Here is a 25,916-nt window from a genome sequence, read left to right on the forward strand (position 1 = left end):
TTTTCTACAAATGTTCTTTGCTAAACACGTGAGCCTTGTTTCACCTTTGGAGCCTTGTGTAAGTCGGTTTACCTTTCTGCACCTGAATATTCTCATATATAAAATCAGTTTGACCAAGACAGTCATTATGAAACTGTGCTCCAGTGTGGTGCCTCAGCGTCTGGTGCAGGGTCAGGGTGGTGGACACTGAATAGGCAAAGCTCTAGCTTCCACACTTGACCCCACCTCTTCCTCAGCTGAGGAATGTCTATTGTATTTCTTTTATATAGAAGAAGGTTCCACTGCTGTATCCTTCCCCCACCCTTAAAAAATTAAGAGAAACCACTGGACTAGACCATCTCTAAGGTCCCCACTTAGCTCTAAACTTTTCACTACTATATATATTAAATGAGGTTTACAAGGAGCAGTTGTGGGTGATAATCACAAAAACTGTATTTGAAATCTGAAAGCTTGGTTTCTTCTTCTGATTCAGACATTTTTAAAAAAATTCTTACTTTTAGCAAGTCATTTAACTACTTCTTAGCTTCAATTTTCTGCTCTTTGAGGACACAGAACTAGATTCTTGAAATAGTCTGTATTCTTCAGGTTTCTAGTGTGTTTTAGAAATATTTGTTAGGGAAGCTAGAACAGACAGGGCTTCTACTTCAGCAGTGCAGTTATGTTTTTACCTTTTTATAATTAGAGATTGAGAAATCATTTCATTTGAAAATAAAATGATTCCATTTATTTTTTATGAAAAGTTTAAAAATCACAGGATTAGATTATAAATTGCCCTTTATTTCTGAAATTTAATATATTTAGTTATACAGATTAAGTGGTACAATGAAGACTGCAGTACAGAATTTCTGTCTCTTATAATATAGTGTGTTAGTTTTCTTTGCTTCATGAAGGAGCTGTATGAAGCTCATTAATAACAACACAGTATATCTTTGATAGAGTTCAACTTTTCTTCTTCTTTTTTCCTTTTTCTTCTTAGTCTTTCCAAATTAGGATAATTGTCGTCTCTGACTTTTTTCCAGTTAAATTTTTAAAATACATTTTTGTTTTTTACATTCTACAATCACTTTTGACTTTTGGAATTAATATAAGATAGAGACAGGTATGCAGACAAAACCAAACACTAAATGATAGTATTTTCTCCTAGGAAGTTAAATTTTGGTTATAATTATGCCAGGGGGGAAAAAAAAACAAACTTCCTAAGACAGTGGAAACTACTGATAACTTTTAAAAACTAAATCAGTTTATGCGAGTCATGCCTCCTTTCATAAGCATGTCATTATTAACAGGAAGTTTGTTGGCTGTGATTTATTCTGTGTTCCTATTTTACAGGTTTATTTAATGCTTTTGGTGAAAATCATGACAGCCACATAGATTTTAAGGAGATATCCTGTGGGCTATCAGCTTGTTGCAGAGGACCTCTGGCTGAAAGACAGAAATGTAAGTGTGTTAAACATCACAAAATTTGGAAGCTATACAGAGAAAAAAATTAGCATCCATTCATGTGAAAAATCGTCTGATTAAGGCTTGAATTTTCATCCCTTTTGCAAATAGCAATCTCTTGCTGAGGTTTTACTGAGGTCAGTGTAAATGTTCAATCATCTATTCTTTTTTACTGTGGAGTAATTTAAGATCTTTGTTATTAATAATGGTTGATTTTCCAGATAAATGTGCAATTCATGATAAATGAACTACATCAGTCATGATGTGTTTGAAAATGTTAAGCATATAGAAAATATTTTCTGGTAGTCTATATAGAAAATTTGTCTTGCTTAACTTGAATTCCAACTTATTTTCTATCACTGTGTATATTGATATTTTATTAGCAAAATTAAATTTATGATAAAACAATTTTATTAAATACTAAATTTATCTTTTAAACCTAGGTAAAATATTATGGCATAATTTATAAGCATATTACATTCATAAATCTTAACCATATTTGTTTAGAAAAATGCAGCAGTTTACATTTAATTGGAACCTAATTCTTACATATTCACTAGGGTCATTATCTCTGCATCTTTCTAAAATACAGCTTCACAAATACTGCATATTTTGGGTATGATACTTAATAGTTCAATATTCTTTAGTAATGTTGTACTGTGATGCACTCAGTTAATTTAATAGCATAATTATTACATGGGTGTGTGAAGTAGATAATTATTTAATCTTAAAAATTTAGATTTCTTTTATCTTCCCTGATAGTATACCATTACTCTAACCTGGCTTTGTGTTAGATTATTTGTTCACATTAAAGTTCTGGTATTAAAGAGGCTGAAGTCTTTGTTTCTCAATTGAGGGTAATTGTTGTCTTAAATTTTTTTTAAATTTATTTTTTTGCCAGTGGACTAGTGGAAGTTAACCAACTAGACTAACTAGCAATTTTGCTGATATTGTTGTTAATTAGCAAAGTGCTGATATTTTGGGTTTTTAGCTTGTTGTATATAAACTTCATTGAAGATTTGAAATTGTTCTTAGGCAAAAATATTGGGCGCACATTAATTACATTGGAGAGGCAAAATCGTTATACAGTCATCTCTCATTATCTGCTGAGGATTGGTTCTGAGACCCCCCTCAGATACCAAATCCATGGATGCTCATGTCCTTATGTAAAATGGCATAGTATTTGCATATAACCTATGCACATCCTCCTGTATACTTTAAATCATCTCTAGGTTACTTGTAATACCTAATACAATGTAATTATTTGTAAATACAATGTAAATGATATGTGAATAGTTGTCAGTGCATAGCAAATTCAAGTTTTGCTTTTGAGAACTTTCTGGGAAAATTTATATATATATATATTTTGATCTATTGTTTATACCTGTGAATGCAGAACCAATGGATACAGGTGGCTGACTGTAGCAGCTTTTTGTTGATTCTTAATGTAGATGGAATATTTTCAGCATTGTAAGAATCAACTCTGAAGTGATCAGTTATAAATATTAGAAATTAATTTAAAAGCTTGAATTACCTTCTCAAAATCTGTGAGATATTCTATAGTAACTTGGCCCTTCTTTTTCAGTTTGCAAGAAATTTAACTTTAGATTTAGGTGAAGGATAGAGTTCTCTAAGCTGGCTAATGATATAAGGAGAGAGACTTGTGAAGTGTACAGGAATTCCTACAAGTTCAAAGGACTTTAATGACACAATCTCCTCCAAATAAGAACTTAATCCAGAATGTAGTTGTTTGAGGAACTAAGTAATTTCATTAGGGCAGCTTGTAATAAAATGTATTATACTTCAGAATATAAAAGTAATTTTCCTCCATAAGAGTTTCTTTTCTTTAGTTTGCTTCAAGGTATTTGATGTTGACGGTGATGGAGTTCTCTCTAGGCTTGAACTGAGAGACACGTGGTTGCACAGAGGTCTGGAAGGACAACTGCACCGATGATACCCTGGTAAAGTCTGATTGTATACATCTTGCATGTAAACTTCCAACAGGAACACAGAGTGAAGAATTTTTTAAAAGAGGTTGAGAAAAAGATTTCTTACTACTTCTAGGTTCTATATTATGCTTCTCAAAATATTCATAGCCAAAGATGCAAAATTGGGAAGAGAATTTGCCTTAGAAAATTTAGTAAACTGAATGTATTATGTAAAAATAAAAAATGAAACCACTGGAAAATTGTCATAAATTTTTAAGGCAAACAAGCAATCTACTTCTGGAAAAAAAAAAAAAACTTGACCGAAAATATTTTATACTTCAGCTACTGGCTAATAAAAATGATACCTTCTCTTTCCTAACTACTGATTTGGGTTTCTGGTTTTAAAGGAATTACTTGTGGATCCATCCAACATTGTAGAAGACACATAGAATGCACATGACACCACAAAGGTGAGTCTAGCAGAGACTAATTTATTCTTTTCTAAAAATACATTATATTCTGAATTGGTATACATACCTTTCATATACATACTTGAATCTCTTCTACATCATCCCTGCTAAATGCTTATTTGGACCTGTGGTTACAATAACTCCAAGTTGTCCCTAAGGAAAGCCCATTTGACCTTTAAAAAACTCCATTAAGTGTTATTTACATAAAAACATATTTTATAAGCTAGGCATTTTGTAAAAATTAAGTAGAGACAGCCCTTGCCATCTGTAGTTTATAATCTTTACTTCTCCCAGTTTAATACATTATGGTAAGACAAAACTTATATTGAGCAAAAGAAGCCACAGAATAAATGAACACATTGTACAATTTAATTTATATGAAGTTCTAGAAGAGAGACAGAACTAATGTTAATAAGTGTTACAATAGTGATTTTGGAGATGGGTGATTTAACTGGGAAGGATCATAGGATATGTGGGATGTTGGAAATTATTTTTTATCTCAATCTGGGTGGTGTATATAGTTTTTAAAATTTTTTTTTCAATAATATTGGTGAGGGTCTGTCCTAAGTTCTTTAATAGCAGCCAGAATAAGTGTATAATAGCAGAAACAAGCATGTACTTTACAAAGAATAAAGCCTTGAATTTTTTTAGTTTCACAACATTTATTAAATATATTATAATAGGTTTGCCTTAATGTCTATGTATCCCTGTGCAACTGAAGATAATCCATATATGTGAGACACATAGGAATTAATTTGACCCTTTCTATTCAAATGTTGACGTGTACCAAGTTGCAGATGGTAGGATGTAGACCATAGTGGTCTTACACAGGCTTAGAAAAATAAGTAACATTTTTTTCAATCACAAATCCAGAAGAAATCATAGTCTTATTAACTGACACTCAATAGAAATAAATAATAGAAATGAATTTTTCAGCCCTTGATCTTTGTTTGGCAATTCAGATAACCGTCTTCATTTACTTTTCTGCCCAAAACTAAGGTAGCCATTTCTATTTGGTATATATGAAAACAGAAAAACAGGAAAGTTTCTATTAGGAAATACCTTATGTAGAGATACAACTTCCATCGCCTTTCTTCTGGGTGTTTGATAAGTATGGAGGTTATCATTGCTGTCTATTTTTATATAACACCGACTTTCTTCTTATGGCTGTACTTTTGAACATTAAAAAAAAAAAGATCATTTAGCTTCTCCATCTCCGTGTAACCATAATAATGAAATGTAAAAATTTAGAATAGAATTTGGACCTTTCAACCAAACCTATTACCCATATTCACTGGTGACTAGATGGTGACAATATTACCCATTATTTTGTACCATTACATTGGTGTTAATATACTTCAATGGAAGTTGCATCATGAAAGCCAATAATTACCATCACAGTGCTTTAAAATCTTTTCTTGTAATAAATGGTAATATATATTGAATGAATACATGAATATCATTAATAGTAAATATTATTAAATATCATTAAATAATAAATCATTAGATAATAAAAATATAATTAAGTAATAAACGCTAAGAACATTATTATTCATCTAGGATTGTTAAGGTGATTGTTCAAAACATGAAGTAAGAAGCATTTGGTTATATTTTTGCCTGCCAAGAAATATTGTCTACTGTATATAAATGTAATTTTTGGTACACTTTGACACCAAAAAAAAAAAATTACTGCTTTACTCAACTTGTGAAAGTAATGTTAAATTTTATTTTGAGGAAATGTTAATATAGATACTCATTTATTATATATATTTAGTTCTTTTAAATCTCTTAAGAAGTCTAATAATATTGCCAGATGTTTTAAAGATCTTAGAAAATTGTTAGGGTCAAAGGGCATAATCCAAAGAGTTTGGAAAAATGCTTTCAAAGTTAGTAAATTGTCCTTTTTCTCTACCCAGAGCCTTTTGTGGGTTCTGTTAGTAAACTTCACCTTGAACCAGAAGATATTGTGAGTTATTTCCCAGGTCTTACTGGAGGAAGAAGATTTTTGGTGATAAATTGCCCATGTTATTACTGACTACTTCAGAGTTTGGTTACTTTTGAACTTACTCTTGCTGGCCTACTTTCAGATGAATACATAGCATCTACATTAAATCATTAGTTTTCTTTCAGACAAATGACCATTGCAAGTTTAATAAAACAAATTTAATTCAAATAATATAAGAAAATGAAGATTTAAGGTATTCTTAAATATTGTTTCTCTTTCAGAATGGCCATCTTAACTCTAGAAGAATATCAGATCTGGAGTGTGAAAAATGTTCTTGCCAATGAGTTTTTGAATCTACTTTTCCAGGTATGTTTAAGGTAAATGACAGAGACTGAGGGCAGTGGTACCAGTAGTTCTACATCTTTTCCATTGTGTAGTAGTTAGACAACTAGACTACAAACCATATATTGTCAAGAGAACTGCATTAACCTGTACACCACCTGCAGATGGTAAGTTAGAGCATGCGTGCTTCTCAGAGTCACAATGTGCATGATAGGAAAGTAGAGTATAGCTGATAATGTTTATCTTAATAACTCATGATAGAGCAGATTGTAGACACATAGAAAAGAATTTAAAATGTAAAAGCCATTATAATTTGCTATTTTTCTTTACTTTTTTTAAGACCCTTCCTAACAAGTAAGGCAGTGTGGACAGAGACATAGATCATAAGTTGGCAGCTGTAAATTTTTCACAAAGTATACCATCTTTCCAGTTAGGAGGTTATTTTAGATGCAGAAGTGTTTCTTAATTTTCTTTCTTTCTTTCTTTCTTTTTTCTTTTTTGTAATTTATTTCTTTAGAAGGTCCAATAAAGATTGAAGGAGAAAGGAGGAAAGAAAAGCTGTCAGGGGTGAACATGAAATCATAAAACTTGCCAGATTTTAACTATTTTCCCAGTTAAAGTAGTTCTCTTTGCTCCAATTTAAAGAAACAACTTATAGTTTCCCATTTTTCATAGTTCTTCAAAAATATATGTTGATTTAATAGTATTTTACAGGGGGGAGGGGTGTGAGTAGGGACAGACTGGAAGTTCAAGATTTGTAAATACTGACAGGTATATATAGAATAGATAAACAAGCTTATACTGTATAGCACAGGGAAATATATTCAAGATTTTGTAGTAGCTCATGGTGAAAAAATATGAAAACAAATATACATATATTCATAAAGGACTGAAAAATTGTGCTGTACACCAGAAATTGACACAACATTGTAAGTGGACTATAACTCAGTAAAAAAATAAAAGATGAAACTGTTAGAACACTATAAAAAAAGTAGTATTTTAGATTTTCCTTATTTTATTCTCCTTTTCTTATAAAAGCACCCCTATGAAGATCAATAAGGCTTGATATCTTTATATCTATCATGATCCTCCATTGTAAATACAGAGTAACCTGCCTGTGGCACAGCTATGTTAGAATAAATGAAAATTGAACTCTTCCTGACAGCTAATAACTAATGTATATTTAAAGCATATGAAATCTGTCTGATAAGCCTATGATGCCCATTTAAATCAATCAGTTGCTCCATTGTCAGTTATCAGCCAGGATCTAATTTGATGTCTTTATAAAATATAAATACATATAAAAATAATATAAACCTACTATAAACAGAAATGACTTGCTTAGTAATATGAAAACTGAACAGCTATTTTTATCTCATTTAAAATGATGCCCTCAATTACTTTATCATTAATTATATAGACATTTTGACCACTTAAGTTTGTGTCTGAGTCATCTTGCAGCTCTTACATAGCAAAGCATTTTGAATTTTTGTATTGCCTTTCCTATTTTCTCATGCTTATCAGGGACTTGCATAGGCACTATTTTTTCTATGACTCTATTAACAGATGTATGCCTGAAATTTTCTTTTGTGTCTCAGTGTTTCTAGCAATATATTACTGACAGATTTTTTGTTGGTTAGCAATCTAATTTTTTTCTTGGTATATATAGTCCTTTCAGTCCTTTCAAATATATATATATGTAGTCAGTTTACAATGTTGTGTCAATTTCTGGTGTGCAGCACAATGCTTCAGTCATACATGAACGTACATATATTCATTTTCATACTCTTTTTCACCATAAGTTATTACAAAACAGTATTGGATATAGTTCCCTGTGCTATACAGTATGAACTTGTTTATGACTTGGGAGTTTGAGATTTGCAGGTACTAAATATTAACATTACATTTTATGATGCTCACTTTATCCCATATTCAGACATGCTTTTAAAACTTTATGTTCACTTAATATATAAGTAAGCAGACTTACTCTAAATTGTTTTATTTTCTGTCTGTTTCTAAAATAGAATTAGCTAACAAATTCAGTGATAAAAGCTTGAATTATACTTTTATTTTATTTGCCAAGATCCCACTCCTGGCTGACCATTTTGGGTATTTAAGTATAAAGTAAGTAAATGTCAGTAGAATTAGGAAACCATTCCTGTGGTAATATTATTTTCAGTCCTTTCAAATAAACTCAGTGCCCAATATTTTGCAGAGGAAGCATTCTAAACATGATCAGGATCTTCTATCTTGTACGTTTGTCAGAAAGCGTCAAATGTTAAACAGTTTGATAAACAGAATAGTGCACCACACTGACCCCTATCTATATCCATGTTCTAATCCTGAAATCTGTGAATATGTTATTTTACATGGCAAAGGGGATTTTGCAGATGTATCAGGTTAAGGACTCTGAGACAGGGAGATTAGCCTGGATTATCTACATGGGCCTAGTCTAACAACAGGAGTCCTTAAAAATTGAAAATCTTTCCCAGATGTGGTCAGAAAGATATGACTTTGGAAGAAGGATTAGAAAGCTGTAAAGCTGTTAGCTTTGAAGATAGAGGAAGGGCCATGGGTAAAGAAATGTGGGTGAACTCTAGAAGCCGGAGAAGACAAGGAAATATATTCTTCCTTTGACTTACAGAAGGGCATAGAGCCCTGCTGACATCTTGATTTTTAGCCAAGTGATATCTGTTCCTGACTTGACCTACAGAACCATAAAATAATGTTTGTGTTGCTTTAAGCTGCAAAATTTGTGATAATTTGTTACAGCAGTGATAAAAACAAGTATAGAGGAAGTAATCCAAATTTATGGATTGGAGGGCTCAACATTTTAAAGATGTCAGTTCCCCTTCAACTGATTCAAAGATTTATATGTGCACATCAAAATCCCCAAAACTTAATTGTTGTTACTGTTTTTTTGTAGAACTTGACAAGCTGATTCTAAATACATAGAGAAGCTTGAAGAGCCAACAATAGCCAAGCTGATATTAAAGAACAATGTTAAAGAACTTATTATAAAACAATATTAAGTCTATGTGATAACTTCCTAAAGTTAGACATATAGACCAATGGAACAGTATTGAATTAAACCCTGTACCATACATGAACAGTAATTTTAGATAGATTATAAATCTAATAAATTTGAAACATAAAGCACAGCATCTGGGGGGGGTAAAGCTCAGGTGGAATGTGTGCTTAGCATGCGTAAGGTCTTGGGTTCAACTCCCAGTACCTCCATTAAAATAAATAACCTAATCCTCCACCAAAATAAAGCATCTAGAAAATAGTGTAGGAGATATTTTAATGACTTTGAAATGGCAAAGATTTCTTAAACAGGACACAGCACTAAACATAAAAGAAGAGTTTTAAGTTGGACTTCAGTAAAATTCAGAATTATTTTTATCAACAGATACCATTAAGAAAGTGAAAAGCCACACGGTGGGAAAATATATTTTCTATACCTATATCCAACAAAAGACTTGTATCTAGGGCAAATAGAGAACAAAAACCAGTGGAGAAAAAGGCAAAACCTCAATATTAAAATGTGCAAAAAAATTGAACAGGTGCTTCACAAAAAAAAAAAAAAATCCAAATAAGCTATGAAAAGGGGCTGACCTCTTTAGTAATAATAAAAATACGTACTAAAACCACACTTGGAACACCATTAGACATCCACTAGAATAGTTAGTTGTTAAGTGATACGAAGCATTGGTGAGGGCAACATGCAATGGGGACTCTTACACATGGCCAGTGGGAATATAAATTCTTACAAATACTTTGAAAATAGGCTTTTTGAAAGTTATATATATATATATATGTGTGTGTGTATATATGTACACACACACATATATACATACATACACACACACACACTCCCTGTGTACCCTTCAGAAGCTTCTACATCTAAGCACAAAAGGACATCCAGAAAATTCTCATAATCACTATTTGTTATAGCCCCAAATAGAAAATGACCCAAACACCTGTCAACAATAAATAACATAACCATAAGTGGTGGCACATGCATACAAGTTGTATACTTTAAAGCAGTAAAAATAAATATACTAGTTTAAAGAAAACTCTAGTGGATGAATCTTACGTAATGTTGAGTGCAATGTAAGGGACTAAAAATTTCAAAAGCAAAAAAACCAATCCATGGTGGCTGAATTTAGGATGGTGAATCCATCAAAGGGGTGCCATAGTATCTGGGAAGAAACCCAAAGTGGAACAGCAATGTTCTGTTTCTTGACTGGATGAAGGTTACATAGATGTGTTTACTTTGTGAAAAATCACTGAGCTGTATACTTAAGATATGTTCACATTTAAGCATGTATATTATATTTGCATTTTTTAAAAAAATGTTTGCTTGTAAAAAAAGATATCCAAAGCCTAAGTATTTATCAGTAGGAGAATGGATAAAACAAATGATAGTATAGTCAAACAATGGAATAAATTCAACAATAAAAAAGAATCAACAACTGATGCAAAGATGAACCTCAAAAGCCTAATTTATACATTTCATTGTCAGGTAAATTTTAACTCAGAAGGTAAACAAAACTATAAACAGGCATGTGCCCTGGGGGGAGGGGTGCTGAAGCCTTTGTCTCCTCAGACCTGTGCCATTACTGGCACATCTCGCAAGAAGAGAGGCAGGGCTCAGCCACAGCTACCATCTCCTCCTGTGCATAGTGCCCGGGCGGGGTTGGGGCTGAGACCTGAATCTGCACATGGGGGCCCCACAACCTCTAAGGCAGGACTGAGACTTGTTTATAGCCTGAGGCAGAGAGGATTTTTCTACCCTAACACCTCAGAGAACTTGTGCTGCCAAGGGAAACAAGGAGCTCAGATTTGGCACAGAGCATAGGCGGGGCTGTTCCGTGGTCTTCCCTGAGCCCACCTACAGACCGCCTACCCGAGGCAGAGCAGGCAGCTGCACAGAGCAGCGGAGCGACCAGCACCAGGAGAGGGCAGGTGGGCAGCCACTCACCTTCCTGGCAGGAACACAGCACCTGACCACGGTGCTGGGACGGGGTGTGATCTGCCCACCTGCTTCCCCCCAAGCACAGCATCTGACTGTGGCATCAGGAGGGGGAGTGACCTGCCCACCCACTGGGTAAGAGCTCAGCTCCTGACCTACTGTTAGGAGGGGGCACAATCTGCTGGCCAACAGCCACTGAGAGCAGCACAGATGAGGGCACCAACAGAAGGCCTATGAAACAGCAAGCTGAGTTTGTGAAGCAGGGTAAAGACACAAAGACCTCTCAATAAAATCATTAAGGGCACACCATCTCCAGGATAAGTAGGTAACTGCTACTCCTTAAGCCACGGTGCCAGAGAGATATGAGCAATGTGAAGAAGCAGAGAAACCACTCCCAATTAAAAGATCAAGAGAAATCCCCTGAAAGCATGATCAAGGAAATAGACATTGATGGTCTATTAGATCAAGATTTCAAAAAAACAGTGATCAAAGTACTGAAGGAACTAAAAGAAATAGTGTTTAGGTATATAAAATGTTCAAAAATGAAATAGAAACTATAAAGAAGAACTAGGTAGAATTAGTAAACTCATTGGCTGAGATGAGAGCTGACCTAAAGGCTGTGCAAAGCAGACAAGAAAATACAGAAGAATAAATAAGTGACCTAGAAGACAGGACAACAGAAAGCACCCAATCAGAACAGCTGAGAGAAAAACAAATGAAAAACAAAACAATATATGGGACCTATGGGGTAAAAAAAACTGTGCCAATCTATGCATAATAGGAGTTCCAGAAGGGGAAAAAGAGCAAAGGGGATTGAAAAGGTATGGGAAGGACTCATGACTGAAAACTTCCCAAACCTAAAGGAGGAATCATATCCAAGCACAGGAGGCTCAGAGGGTCCCAAACAGGAAGAACCGAAACAGACCCACACCAAGGCATATCCTAATCAAGATAGCCAGAGTCAAGGATAAAGAAATGATCCTAATGGAAGCAAGAGAAAAACAAAGAGTGAGTTACAAGGGAACCCCCATAAGGTTTTCAGCTGATTTTTCTACACAATTTACAACAGCTAAGACATGGAAACAGCCTAAAATGTCCATCAACAAATGACTGGATAAAGATGTGGGATATTTATATGATGGGATACTATTCAGCCACAAAAACTGACTACATAACGCCATTTGCAGAGATATGAATGCTCCTGAAGAATGTTATTCTAGGTGGAGCAGAACAGAAAGAGAAAGAGGAATACCATGTGAGATCACTCATGTGTGGAATCTTAAATATATGCAAGATCTTGTTGTAACTCACAGCAAAAAATAAAAAAGTACGTTCATGTATAACTGAAAAATTGTGCTCTACACTGGAATTTGTCATAACCGTAAAATGACTATTACTCAATAAAAAATGTTTAAAAATAAGTAAAATAAAATATAACCTTTAAAATACTGTATAATGAGAGGTGTGATGTTCTAGTATCTGTTCTAAGAAGTACGTTAGACACACATAAGAATAGCCAATGGTCAGAAAGATCACATGTTATCAGCTACCACCCCATGCAAATTAATGGCATTTAGCAGATATTCATATATGTGTGTACGTATATAAAATAGGTATTAGTATATATGTAAATCAAATAAAATATTATAATCTAATGTAAAATCATATCAGCAAAAGCACTGTGCTGACATAAGTGTCTAGGTGTAAACAGATTACAATTTTTTATTGAGTTGTCATAATGGGATAATATTGTGAACCAAGTGGAAATTGTAAAAAAAAAAAGTTATCCCAAAAAAAAAAATATCCTGACTACATGAAAAGATGCACAGTTACTATACGGCCTCTCCCATTATTTACTATCAGTGTCAGAAAGTCTTGGAATAAGTTAGGAGAACTAAAGCTCTAACAAGACACAAGAATGCACTCTCTGTTAAAGAAAATAAACCAGAAGAAAAAAACAAATGAATAGACAATTAAGATCCTACAGATAAAAATACCAATTTTTATGGGAAATAGCCTTAAAATAAAAAATAAGGAGATTATATTCTAATTTCACCTTTTGAATAAAGATATACAAAATTTAGCTGAATTCCTTCGTATTTTGCACTTAGGAAGAAAAAAATGTATTTGCAATGAAAAAGCAGCCATTATCCTGCCTTTTGAGTATTCTAAAGTTTTAGGTTTGAATATATTTCATCTTAAATAATCTTAAGCACTATGCAGTGGTTGGTGTTTTAAAAATACCACTGTGTGTGGAACTTCTAAAAGTGCTTCAAAAAATTTATATTTTTGTTATAATTTAGTAATGGCCTGGATATTATTTTTAACAAGACTACTCACCATGGAATACTGCAAGATTTTTTCAATGAGTTTATATTCACACATGTTTAAGATTGTCACTATATTATGAGAAAATGTCAACCGTGGCAGTATTTTGACTTGAAAGTGAGATAAGCTGAGAAGCATATTTTAAGTATAAACTAAATGATTGCATTCCTTTAAAGACAAGAAAGTAAAAGCATAATAAACTCTGACTTTGACACACTTAAAATATAAAAATTAACATAATGTGATTTTACACACTTCTCTTTAACTCTCAGTACTTTCTCAGCCCCTTTCCCATTACATAGGCGACTCCGCTCTGACCCTTGGTGTACACACCTCCGTTCACACGGGGGAGGGGGGGACCCGGGCGGTGAGGACCAGGGGCGCGGACACCCCAGCGGCCCCGATGGACACGGACACTCACCCGCTCCCGGCGGGCGAGGAGAATAGTCGAAGCGGGCCCGCCAGCGCACCCGTCCCCTCCTGCCCTGCCGGCCGGGGCCCCAGCTCGGTCAGGTCCACACACACCCCGGCAGGAAGCGGGCTCAGGCCGTGGGAAACCGGCGTAACTTCAGAGAGCGGGGAGCATCCTCCTCCCGCAGACACGCAGGCAGCGCGGTCCCGGTGCCTCCTTGACGCCGCCCGCTCAGTCCTGAGGAAAACAAGCTCCGCCCCCAGGGAAGACGCTGGCTGCTGATGCGGACTGTGCATGCGCACCGCTACCTAAGACACGCTGGCTTCGTGCACCCCCTGCAGGTCCTCGAGGGCGGTGCAGGATACTCGGAACTCACTGTAGAACACATGACCCCTCCCAGCCATGATGCTAAATCACTGGAAATCTCAGTGCCCTGGCCTCTTTTTTAATGGCACTGGTGATGCTCTCATCCAGCCATGCCTGCTCTCTTGCCTGGCACATGCCTCAGTCCTTGGAATCCCGCCTGAATCAGATTCTGTTCTGGAGGAAGGACAGGTGCAGAAGAATCTCTCAAAATCCAGACTTAGATGACCAGGAACCCAAACTCAACTCTGTCAACTCCCTGGGGTCCCCTGAGGAGTGTGGTTTTCTCAGAACCATCTGCCCTGTGTCAGGAGCAGACCAAGCATCAGGTAGCTTAGAGAGGCTATCATGCAGCACATGCTTTGGACGGTTCTCAGTTCTGACCTGCATGATCTTGAGACCCTTTTGTAACTCCTAACACTCTGTTTTCTCATACCTATAGTGATGGTTATTAATGACTGAGTTAATCCTCTTACAATGCTGAGGTGCTATTGTTCCTTGGATAACAGAATATTTTGAAGGGATCAATTGTTTATCACTTCCCCCTAATGAAGTATGTTTTTAAAACTAGAAATGTTTTGGGGGGACTCAGGTCCTCCTCTTGCACCAGTTCCTGAGGTGTTGGCAGTTTCTGCTCTGAGCTCCAGATCCTGATCCTGCCAGTGGTCTATGGTGATGCCAGTGTGTACATGCTCTTTTGCACCGGTGTGGAAAGGTGACAGCCCTTCCCCTACATGAGGCTGCAACATGCTGACACTCAAAGCAGGCACAATGAAGAATCAGCTATAGTCCCCGGTACCAGCTGTCCCAGGTAGAAACATCACCTTCACCACAGTGTTCCTGTGCTCCTATCAGGCCTTAACTACTCCCAGCAGGCCATGCATGAGCAGTGTGACAGGTGACTGCTTGTCCCAGCACAGCATGGTGGTGATGATCCCACCTTATCTGTTCGTTTTTGGAATGTCCCCACACCTCTCTGAGCTTCACTTTGCTCTTCTCACAGGCAGAGTTGTACAGGCATGAACCTCACAGGGTTATGGTAGGTAGTCACGGTAGCGGCTCGCTCAGTGGCAGGCTCTGCCTAGAGGGCTGCTGGGAGTGCTGTGTTTCTTCACACTTGTCCTTCACTCTCCCCAATGAAAACACTCTTGGCCTTATCCTTCCCTGGCCTGCGGCCTTTCTGTGCTTGCAAAAGAACATGGAAACAATCTGCAAAGAAGTTTTGAGGTTCTGTCCGTCTGGTCCAGGAAATGCTGACTCTGCTACATGTGCTGTTGGGTGGGCTCTCATGGGAGGGGCTTGGGCAGGACTTCCTTTTGCAATAAGCTGCCCCACCCAGCCCTTTCCATGATCCAGACTCCTGGGACCAGGGTGCAAATCCCCAGCTCCCCACTTGTCAACCATGTGACCTGGGCAACTTTCTCAAACCCAAGCTTTGCCCACCCAAGGTCAGCAGAAATGGGGGATAACAGGATGTCCCGCACAGAGTGTCTGTGCAGATTAAGTGAGGTAGAACAGACAGAACAGTGGTGGGGCCTGGCCCATTGGTTGGCAGAAGGGAGCTCACCATGTGCAGCAAGTTCCGCGGGTCACCCAGCAATCTGCCCAGAGGCTTAGCCACTCCATCGCTATCATGCATCTGAAGTCCACTTAACCACATGGGAGAGAAACAAACACATATTCTGAGTGTAGCTGCCACAGGGAAAATTGCATCTGAACGGGGAGTAATACCAGAGGGTGATCAGGATGGCGGAAGATGCCCCCTGGGTTTGAGCAGACTGGAGCTGCTCTCCAGAGCCTGGGGTTAGTGAGGATGGGCTTGTAGAAATGCCCCTCTCCTTTACCCATCAATGCTGGGTCCTGCGGGTACTGAGTCCCACAATCGGTGTGCTGCTTGGGTCCTCAGCACAGAGAAAAACCCAGGGGTTCCCACAAGGCTTCGGCCACATCCTCTGCTTCCTGAACTCCCACTCTGGTGACCCCACCTGGGGTGCAGAGATGAGGTGAGGCAGGGACCTGTGCTGTCAACATCACTGCTCTACCCTGGGAATCTGGCACACAGTAGGTGCTTGGTAAGTCATTGTTTAATGAACAGCAATACTGGGCCAAGTTTCTGTGGGTGTCTGTGCCCCCAGATCAGGGACCCCTCAGGGCCCACGTCACAAGTGACATGAAAATAATGATCCCACCAGGAGCAATAACAGTTCCTCAGAATAAATGGGCTTTTCCAAGCACTCTCCACCTGTTGCAAAGGCCTCCCAGCAGGGAAGTGGGCTGTCAGGGGCAGCACTGAACTCTCCACTGTAACAAGGAGGAAGCCAAGGGCCACAGAGAGGAGTGCCTTTCCAGTGTCACTGCTCACTTTCCCACCTTTTGGGAGACCAGGAGGCTTTTCTACTACATTCTGGCTCTGAAGCCCCAGTACTGTGTAGACATGCCTCCCTGCCTGGAGCAAGGAACCACTAAGTGACCTGTCACTTGTCACCAAGCAGACAGGCTCATTCCAGCTCATTGTGCCACCAGCAGGTTGTGCTAGAAGCAGGATCCTCTGGGAGACATCACACTCTCCCAAGCTGGAAACAGGTGAACAGCTCACAGGTTTCCTGGAGAGGATGGTCACATGGCCTTGATCTGGCCGATCAGCATTTTCCATCCTCCCTGGCCACTGTGATTGGCTCAAGGCTGAGCACCAGCCCAATCAGGCTCCACGGAGGTCAGGTCTAGTTGCTGGAATCCTGGGAGCAGAGAAGTTCTATTTCAGTTGGGAGTTGAGGGGTGGTGATGTCAGCCTGTGGCAGTTGGTGACTATCTTGCTTTCATAAAGGCAGAGCCATGTGAAGATGACAACAGTGGCAGAGCCCAGAGGTGGGGAAGGATGACTTTTGTTGATGTCACTGAGCACCAGGTACAGACATGCCTGAAGCTATCTCCCTGTGGACGTCTCAGTTAGGTAAGTCATTCTCTCCTGCCCTGTTTCCTTCTTTAAGCCACTTTGGTTTTCTGTCACTGGTTTTAAGAAAAAGTTTGACTATTCCTTCAAGCTGGCTAAATGGAGACCCTGGAACTGCAACAGTGAGGTGACAGGCAACAATGTGGCTAATAGACTCCAGAGGCCTCTGTTCAAACAGGGGATTGTAAATGACAAGGGAGAGTACACATGGCCTCATTGAACAGATTTGCTACTGGTAGCTCCCAGTTCCTGGTTATTAGAGTGCATGCACTCAGCCAAGTCTCAGCTCTGCTGTCACACCTGCTAACCCACACCTCTCCTCTCCCACCTGCCAGGCCTAGGGGGGCTGGGCACCCCCGGGCACCTGAAACAGCCCAGGGCTTTGTGTTGTAATTTACACAGGCTGCCCCCAGTTCTGAGGGTGAGGGTGACTGGGTTCCAGTTTACAGAGAAAGCAGACTAGACGGTCTCAATGGTGAGATGTGGGGGTGGGACCCCAATCTACCATCTGACCTATGACTTCGGAGTGGACAGCCTCCCCACCCTCAGCCAGGATGCTTGCTAAGCCTAGGGGCTCAGGAGTCCTGCTCCCTCCATCACCCCTCCTGGAGGTGAGAGTGGGGGGCTCTTCTCTATACAACATTCACCCCTGCAGGGGCACACGTGTGACCTCACAGTCTGTCATCCCTTCCTTATGACCTGGACCTGCTTGATGTGTGAGCACTGCAGATCATGGGTGCACACGTGGGCAGGTGCACCATGACTGAGAGGACAGCACTCCAATTTAAGCCCCCTCCATGCTCAGATGATTACATCCTGGAATTGAGGGGTTCCCAGGGGTCAGGTGGCCAATTCTGGCCTTAGGGGCAAATTCTTATCACCCAGGGGGCTAATTTTTAAATTAAATTACACATTTACAATGCAATAGTCAAGCCCCTTTCTAGGCAGCCTTGTAGCCTCTCAGCTTTTACCCCTCGCTGTGACCATGTTCTAAGCTTCAAATTGAGTGCCATTATGGACATGAACATGTCCCTGTCATGTGTCACCTTCACAGTAAGCGGCCACCCCAAACTCCCCTCCCTTCCCCTTGTCGATATCTCCACACAGGGAGTAGGGCCCTTTTGATGCAGTTGTGCAAATGTGAGCTAAGGGTTAAAATGTCCAGGCTAGGAGGGGTCTGCCCCACATGGCAGGGCAGGTGGGCTGGCAGGGGTTGATGGTTCACTTGTAAAACCTCAGCTGGTTTCAGGCAGTGACAACAGACTGGCAGCCAAGGGCTCAGCTGGTGCAGAGTAAGCAGATTAAATGTGTTCACCCAGACGCCTTGGGGGTGGCAGCCCTGGAGTACGACTACAAGTGAGGAAGGTGGAGGGTCCCCAGTGCCTGGACCTCCACCTTCTAAAAATCAGGACTGAGATGTGGCTTTAAAATCAGAACACTGGAGTTCAAAGCTTCCCCCACCACTTTGTCAATAATTCAAATCAAATAAGCCTCAGTTTTCTCATGTGTAAAATGAGAACTTTGAAGCCTCTCCCTCTGAGGGTGTGGAGGGAAGTAATTGCGGTGACAGCAGAGCATAGGAGCTGTCTGGGCTGAGCCTGCATACAGGCAGGCCTTTGTTGCTGCCATGACCACTGTCTTCCAGGGCAGGGTCTGCACTCTCTACCTGTGAAGGTCCAGAGAGTAAACATTCCAGGCTTTGAGGGACCTACAGTCCCTGTCACAACTACCACCCTCTGCTGTTGGAGGGCAAAGACAGCTCCTGCAGTAGGTAGTCCAGGCTCGCACCCCCGCTTCCTGACATAAGTATTCCTGAGATACAATTTTCACATAACTTTGTTGGCTTTAGGTGTGCAGCATAATGACTTGTTACATGTGCATATTGTGAAATGATCAGTGCATTAAGTTTACTTGACGTCTGTCATCACCCATAGTCACACACTATTTTCCTTGTGATGAGAAATTTTAAGAGGTACTCTCTTAACTATCAAATGCACAACGCAGTGCTGTTAACTACAGTCACCTTGCAGTACATTATGTCCCCAGGACTTGTTTATCTTCTAACTGGAAGTTTGTACATTTTGATTATCTTCCCGAATTTCAATCACCCCCTGACTCACCTCTGGCAACCACCAACCTGATCTCTGTTTCTATGTGTTACGGTTTATTTTGTAGATTCCACATATAAATGAGATCATAGGTATTTGTCTTTCTGTCTTATTTATTTCACTTAGCATAATACCCTGAAGGTCCTCCCAAGTTGTCACAAATGGCAGGATTTCACTTTTTTAATGTCTGAATAAGATTCTATTTTATACACATATATATGCATCACGTTTTCTGTACCCATTCATCTGCTGATGGACACTTAGGTTGTTTACATATCTTGGTTATTGTAAATAATGATACAGTGAACATGAGGGTGCAGTTGTCTCATTGACATAGTGATTTCATTTCCTTTGGATATATTCCCTGCAGTGGACTTGCTGGATCATATGGAAGTTCTAATTTTAAATTTTGGGGGAGCCTTCTTACTCTTTTCCCGAGTGATGGCACCAATTTACATTCCCACCAACATTGCACAAGTTTCCCTTTTCTTCACACCACCACCATCACTTGTTATCTCTTGTATTTTGATGACACCCACCCTGACAGGTGAGAGGGGGTATCTCATTGTGGTTTTGATTTGCATTTCCCTGATGGTGAGTGATGTTGAGCACCTTTTCATGTACCTGTTAGACATCTGTGTGCCTTCTTTGGAAAAATGTCTATTCAGTTCCTCTGCCCACTTTTTAAATCAGGTTGCTTGTTTTTTGCTGTTGAATTGTAAGAGTTCTTTATATGTTTTGGGTGTTAACCCCTTATCAGATATATAGTCTGAAAGTACTTTCTCCCCTTCTGTCTGTTACCCCACCCTCTGCTTTCTGGATGACAGGGATCCAGGCACTTGGGACTCTCTGCTTCTCACGTGTTTCCAATGGTGGGTGGGTGAGGGCTGTGTTCTGATAAAAGTGTGCACAACCGTGGGTCACTACCCCTTATTTTAGAAGGTGGGCTCTGAAGAGTGCAGTGTGGGCAGGGATGTTTCCCTGAAGTCATCATTTGGATGGTCATGTGCTCTGGAACTCACATCAACTAGCCCAGATGTGATGGGGCAATTTGCAAAGGGAGGACCTTGCAGCTAAGTCACTGACCAGGTGCTCTTGTGTCTTGTTGGAAGGAACTGGAAACAAAGTTGTGTGGAACAGGGACTCCTCCAGGTCACAAGGCTCAGTTCAGACTTCTGGGATGCAGAGACCTGCTCTGAGCCACTGTCACTGAGGAGGGAAGGGCCTCAGGCAGGAGGGAGGAGTTGCTGGATTTCACTTGCCCTGTTTGTCAAGTTTCAGCTCTGGTGATGTGTGGAACATGGGCTTAGCTTTGGGAATGTAAGAGGAGAGGTTCCTGGGGAAGGGCTGGCTTTTTCCTCTGATTGAGGTCCTACTGTGTGCCAATCACAGCAGTCCTCTGAGTCAGGGCTGGAAAGCCAGGCACAGAGAGGTCAGGGAGTTTCCAGGTCACACAACATTAGGGACATCATTAGGGTCTGATGCAGACCTGACGCCCAACCCACATTCTCTCTCCTTTCTCACGACCATCATGATCCCACATGTCAGAATCACCCAGAGAGACCCAGGTATGGGCACTGGGACCTTTCCTGCCTAACATGCCAGGAGCCTTAAGAGGGACGACAAGACACTTCCTGAGTCCATGATGCCCAGAGGCTGCTCTTAGCAAGAGGCTCAGCACACACTCCTGGATGAATCCTAGCTCTGTCCTGAGTCACTCTGTCCTCCCTGCCTCAGTTCTTCTGCCCACATGGGGCTGGAAACAGCAGCCACTTCACAAGGGTCTATGGAACCTCCAGGATCCTGGAAGCAGTGCCCTCACACAGGGAGCACGTTCTCCTTAACTTTTCCTCACCTCTTTGCTGGATGTAGAGTCCCAGCGGGGCCCTGGCTTGTCCCAATTCTCACCCCAGATCAGGGTCCAGCAGGGGGTGATGTCCAGGCTGGACTCTGTCCTCTGCCCCTCTTGGGGACCCTCATTCATCGCACCTTGGCTGCCTGGACACTGTCTTCCAGGGGCCACTCTGTGCCTCCCACACCTACCTAGCATCCACCCACCCTGGGTTACTCCAGCGCCCTCTGGCCCTTGGCCACACACCTACTCCGTGTTGAGTGGAAATGAGGTGACCGACATGCTGGGCCTCCTGGACAGTCTGGAGGAGACAGATATCCCCAACCTGCCCACCACCCCAAGAGCCCAAGTTGGGGAGAGGGTGTGCCTCCATTCATACTCTGATTTGCTCAGATTCTCAGCATCTACTTTGCTGGGTGGATATGGGGTTAGAGGTATGATGTAAAAGCAGGAGACCTGGACAGCAGACCATGAGAAGGGGGCTAGCCCAGGCTGGTCTCATAACCCCCTTAGCTTTGGCTTTATCATCTTTAAAGTGGGACAGACTCTTGTGAGGTGAGCAGGATCCTGACCCATAGCCAGGCACTGTCCTACACGCCTTAGAGAAGCTCACTGACTCCTCACGAAAATCTGTGGGGCAGGGACAGGCATTATCACCCATTTCTGCAGAAGTAACTGAGGAACAGAGAGAACAGCTGAGGTGACCACCCCAGATTACAGAGCCCAGGTCATCTGGTTCCAGTGTCCAGGCTCATGGTCAGTGCCCACTCTGGGTTTTCCTCCTCCCTTCATCCTCCACTGGGACCCATGGCCACAGCCTCATCTCAGGGTGATTGTTCATGGGGAGCATGATGGATGCACTGAGGGCCCGTTTCTCTGAGAACTGCTTTCCCAGAAGGCTCAAGGGGTTGACTGTATTCACTACTGGACACCCAGGCCTGGGCCCAGGCCAGCCACACTGCAAAGCCTGAATCAATGATTGTTGAGTGAATACCTGAACCTCTGCCTATACCTGCATGTTGCCCCCATTTCCTCATCTCCACAGCTGGCTACCCGGCCAAAACGTCATGTAATCAGGCCTGGGCCAGGGACAGTCAAGGGGACCAGAGCTGCTCAGCTGGGGACAGGAAGCCTCAGGGGCCCTATGGCTGTCCCAAGCATCTCCTGGGGCAATTCACAGGGAAGACCAGCCAGCTTTCAGGAACAGCAATCAGGTCCCAATCCCAGGGGTATAGGGTAGGTCTTGAGGGGTGTTTCCTGAGGCTGACTTTGTGTATGAAGGGTGTCTGGGGGTCAGGCTGCTTTCAACGTCCATTCCAGGCCCACACCCCTGCTGGCAGCATGGAGCTAGTCATAAAGGACACAGGCCGTGGGGCCAAGGCTATAGCAGGGCTCTGCTCCCTCTCTGTGGCTCAGTGTCCTCATCTGTAACAGAGAACTAGTAACAGGGCCATGGGAGGGCTCACTGAGACCCTCCTCTCTGGCTTTGGTTGGACACTGCCCTCTCTCTGCTCAGTGCCCTTCTCTGTAATAGAGAACTAGTAACATTTTTCTTAGCCCCTTTTGGCCCCATTTTTCTGAGTCTCTTTCTACATTGGGTCCAGGGCTTTCACAGAGATCACAGACTTGGGATGTAATCAGAGTGTGGTCACAGCCCTAGTGGTCTCAACTGAGGCCAGAGGAGCTTCAGGGGGGGTGGGAATCCAGAACTGCTCCATGGAGGAGGTAAGATCTGAGCTGTGTCCCCAAGGATGAGCTGTCATCTAGCTGAGGCCTGGCACTGAGCAGGACCCATGTACATGGTTAATGAGGGTGTGAATGAATGAATGGGCACCCCTCTAACAGAGAGTGAGGGGGGAGTCCCCTAGGCCAAAGCAGGAAACACAGGGCACCCTGGGGAAGCAGAGGGCGGGGCTGCAGTGTGATGCCTGCCTCACCCTTTATGGGTGTCTTGCCACCACTTTAGCGTGTGTTCTGGTGGATTGGGAGCCCTTTCCTCTCCTCTGCTACAGTATCCTGCTCTTCATTCCCAGCAACACCCGCCTGAGTCACCTCAGTGTCCCCAAGTGGACCTGGACCTGTCTTTTGGGAGGTTGTGAAGAGGGATTTGTTGTGCAGCCCAAGACTGAAGTGTGAGGGAGAGGATAATAGGGACCTCCAGAGGGGATCATGGGCTGGGAGACATCGGAGTGGTGGGGAAGGCAGAGCCTCAGAGCTGTAGGATCCTGCTAGTGATGGCTCCTTCACGAGGGGCTTCACAGGAAGGAAGCAATCATGGGGTAAAGGCAGAGCTCAGTTTGGGGCTTGCTGACATGGAACAGCTCATCACAGAGATGTCCAGAGGAGCTGGATGTCGGGAACGAAGATGCCACTGATGTCAGGGTCAAAGCCTGAGACCCAGATGTGGTGGGTTGGTGGTGCAGGGGAAGGGGCTTGAGGATATCAAGATGTTCATTCATTGGGGTCCTCAGGGTGGGGACCTTCATGTTCATTTCACAGCCATCTGGTGCCTGACTGAGCTAGGCTTAGGGAGGTCACTGAGTAGACACGTGCCGATAACCTAGATTCTCCTCTTTCCACATAAAGTCCCTGGTGTGAAGCCGGCAGCCACTCTTCAGAGTCATACACCCTCACCCATGGGCTCTTTGTGTGCCTAGAGCCCAGTGGCCCCTTACCTCCCACTCCCCACTGCAGGACCCTTTGCACACCTGCATTTCCACAAGCTATAAAACATCTTCTCTTGCTGTGTGTTTACCCTATGAAACCTCATTGCCCCAGGAAGAGAGGCCTCACATCCTTCCCTTATTAAAGTGGTAAAGCCTTTTGTTCAGAGAAGCCCCTGACAGATCTCACAACCAACCAGGTACCTGTGCATGAATTGATCATGCAGCCCCCTCCTCCTTGTGTGCACAGCACCCCCCCAATAACAGACCCCACACACTCAACCTTGGCGCTCGTGTAGGCAACTCTTGCCTGTGTGGCCTGATGTTGCCTATAGCAGTGTCCCTATTGAACTTTCCTAAACCCTTCTCAGACGCTGGTAATTCTTTACCAACCCAAGTAATTAGCCTGCCATTGTGCCCACAACACCTGAAACAAAGTTGGCTAAATTATGCAGATTGATGTTGCAGGTTAATTTGCTATAAAGGTGAAATCAAGGTTTACAAATAAAAGCAACATACATATTCAAGGCAGGACTAAGAAATCACACGGATAACTAAGACCCTCCACATACATCCCACTTTGCCCTTAGGGCCTTTGGGATGGCTGCTCTTTCAGCCAGGATCTCTCTCCGCCTGCTTCTTAAACACCTCCAGGAATCTGCTCAAATGTCCTCCCTGACCTTATTTTTCTCCATGGTACATATCGCCTCCGGACATTGTGTATATTTTACTTAATTTTCTCTGTGTCCCCCACCAGGCTGTCTGCTGCATGAGGATGGAGACCTGACTGCTTCACTACCTACTGTGCCCGGTATCTGGAACCCACCCAACACACAGTAGGACCTCAGAGATTGTGTGACGGGTGTGTGATCACTGTAGGCCACAGACAAAAGCCTTCCCAGCAGTCATGGTTAGAGTCATTCATTCTCTACTTACTGAGCCCTACAGTGTGCTGGATACTGACCTGGGTGGGAGGCATGCAGTGGATTAGACACAGTGAGCACACACAGCATGTTAGGAGGGACATGTGCTCTGGAGAGCACATAGGGCTGGGGGAAGTCAGGAGTGCAGGAGTGGAGGAGAAGAGGGCCAGGTGGAGACAGTGGTGCCAGAGGAGACAGAGAGGTGGGGCCCAGGTCGTGTAGGGCTTTATGGCTCCTGTGAGGGCTTTTCCTCAGGGCAGTGGAACCATGGCTGGGTATGGAGCAGGGGCCCGGGTCCTGAATGCTATGCAGGAAATGGAGCAGTTGTCTGCTGGGGAGATGTGCGTGGAGGAGGCTGTCCCTGTAGACTGTGCAGGCAGAGAAGGCTCCTCTGAGGAGGTGACATCTGAGCTGAGCCCTTGTATGGACCGTGTTTCCACCTTCTGTAGACTGGATGCTTTCATCTGCCCTGCAGCCCTATGCAGGACACAACCTGTTCTCAGGCACCTGGACTTGGCCTCCTGCCTCCCTTGTGGGCCCTCCCACCCTAGAAGGAGTCCTTCTAGATCTAACTCACTACCTCCTCCACTGGACTTGGACTCACACTGAGCCACTGTCCACCTGCCCAACTCACCCAGAGTCAAGTCCAGACACTTGGGGGAGCCCCTCCACCCCAGAGCCCATGAACTTACTCAAATGGCCAGTCCTCAGCCTGCTCACATGCCTCACACTCCCCTCCTGCAGAAACCCTGTGAGAGATCATGTCCACAGTACCCTGCTCCTCCGATCCTGACCCCAGGCTTTCCCATGGGGTGTGACCAAGCATGGGTTGCAGTCCCCTCCTCCAGTCTGGTGAGTAGAAACTACCTTTTATTTTTTCTTTTGTTACTATATTTATTTTTTTTAATTTTTATTTTATTGAGTTATAGTCAGTTTGCATTGTTGTGTCAATTTCCAGCATAGAACATAATTTTGTCAATTGTGTTTTCTCTTTCAAGAAACCATCTCTTGGCTTGATTTTTTCAAATGTTTCTTATATCTCTATTTTATTTATTTCCTCCCTGATCTTTATTATTTCCTTCCTTCTGCTTACTTTTCTTATTTTTGCTCTTCTTTTTCTAATTCTTTTAAGTTTGATTGTTTATTGCAGTTGTTCCTCGTTTTTGAGGTAGACCTGATTCTCTTGCTATAAGCTTCCCTCTAAGCACTGCCTT

General features: G+C 42.0%; 1 long non-coding RNA gene across 12 annotated transcripts in view; it reads left to right on the forward strand.

Moving 5' to 3' along the window:
- Window positions 1-25,916, forward strand: part of LOC140692181 (uncharacterized) — a 56,589-nt gene that overhangs the window by 8,182 nt on the left and 22,491 nt on the right. For 9 of the 12 annotated variants that reach the window (XR_012067758.1, XR_012067755.1, XR_012067759.1 and 6 more), the window contains 7 exons: window positions 1,330-1,437; window positions 3,291-3,401; window positions 3,776-3,838; window positions 6,065-6,149; window positions 17,031-17,156; window positions 24,537-24,689; window positions 25,447-25,554. This is a non-coding gene — a long non-coding RNA (uncharacterized lncRNA). Of the gene's footprint in view, window positions 1-1,329; window positions 1,438-3,290; window positions 3,402-3,775; window positions 3,839-6,064; window positions 6,150-9,051; window positions 9,296-17,030; window positions 17,157-24,536; window positions 24,690-25,446; window positions 25,555-25,916 lie in introns of those variants that run through there. The other 3 variants (XR_012067762.1, XR_012067764.1, XR_012067766.1) reach the window with 2 other exon arrangements.

This window comes from Vicugna pacos, unplaced genomic scaffold, assembly GCF_048564905.1.
Source record: "Vicugna pacos unplaced genomic scaffold, VicPac4 SAC-SAT, whole genome shotgun sequence".
In the NCBI taxonomy this organism is placed as follows: domain Eukaryota; kingdom Metazoa; phylum Chordata; class Mammalia; order Artiodactyla; family Camelidae; genus Vicugna; species Vicugna pacos.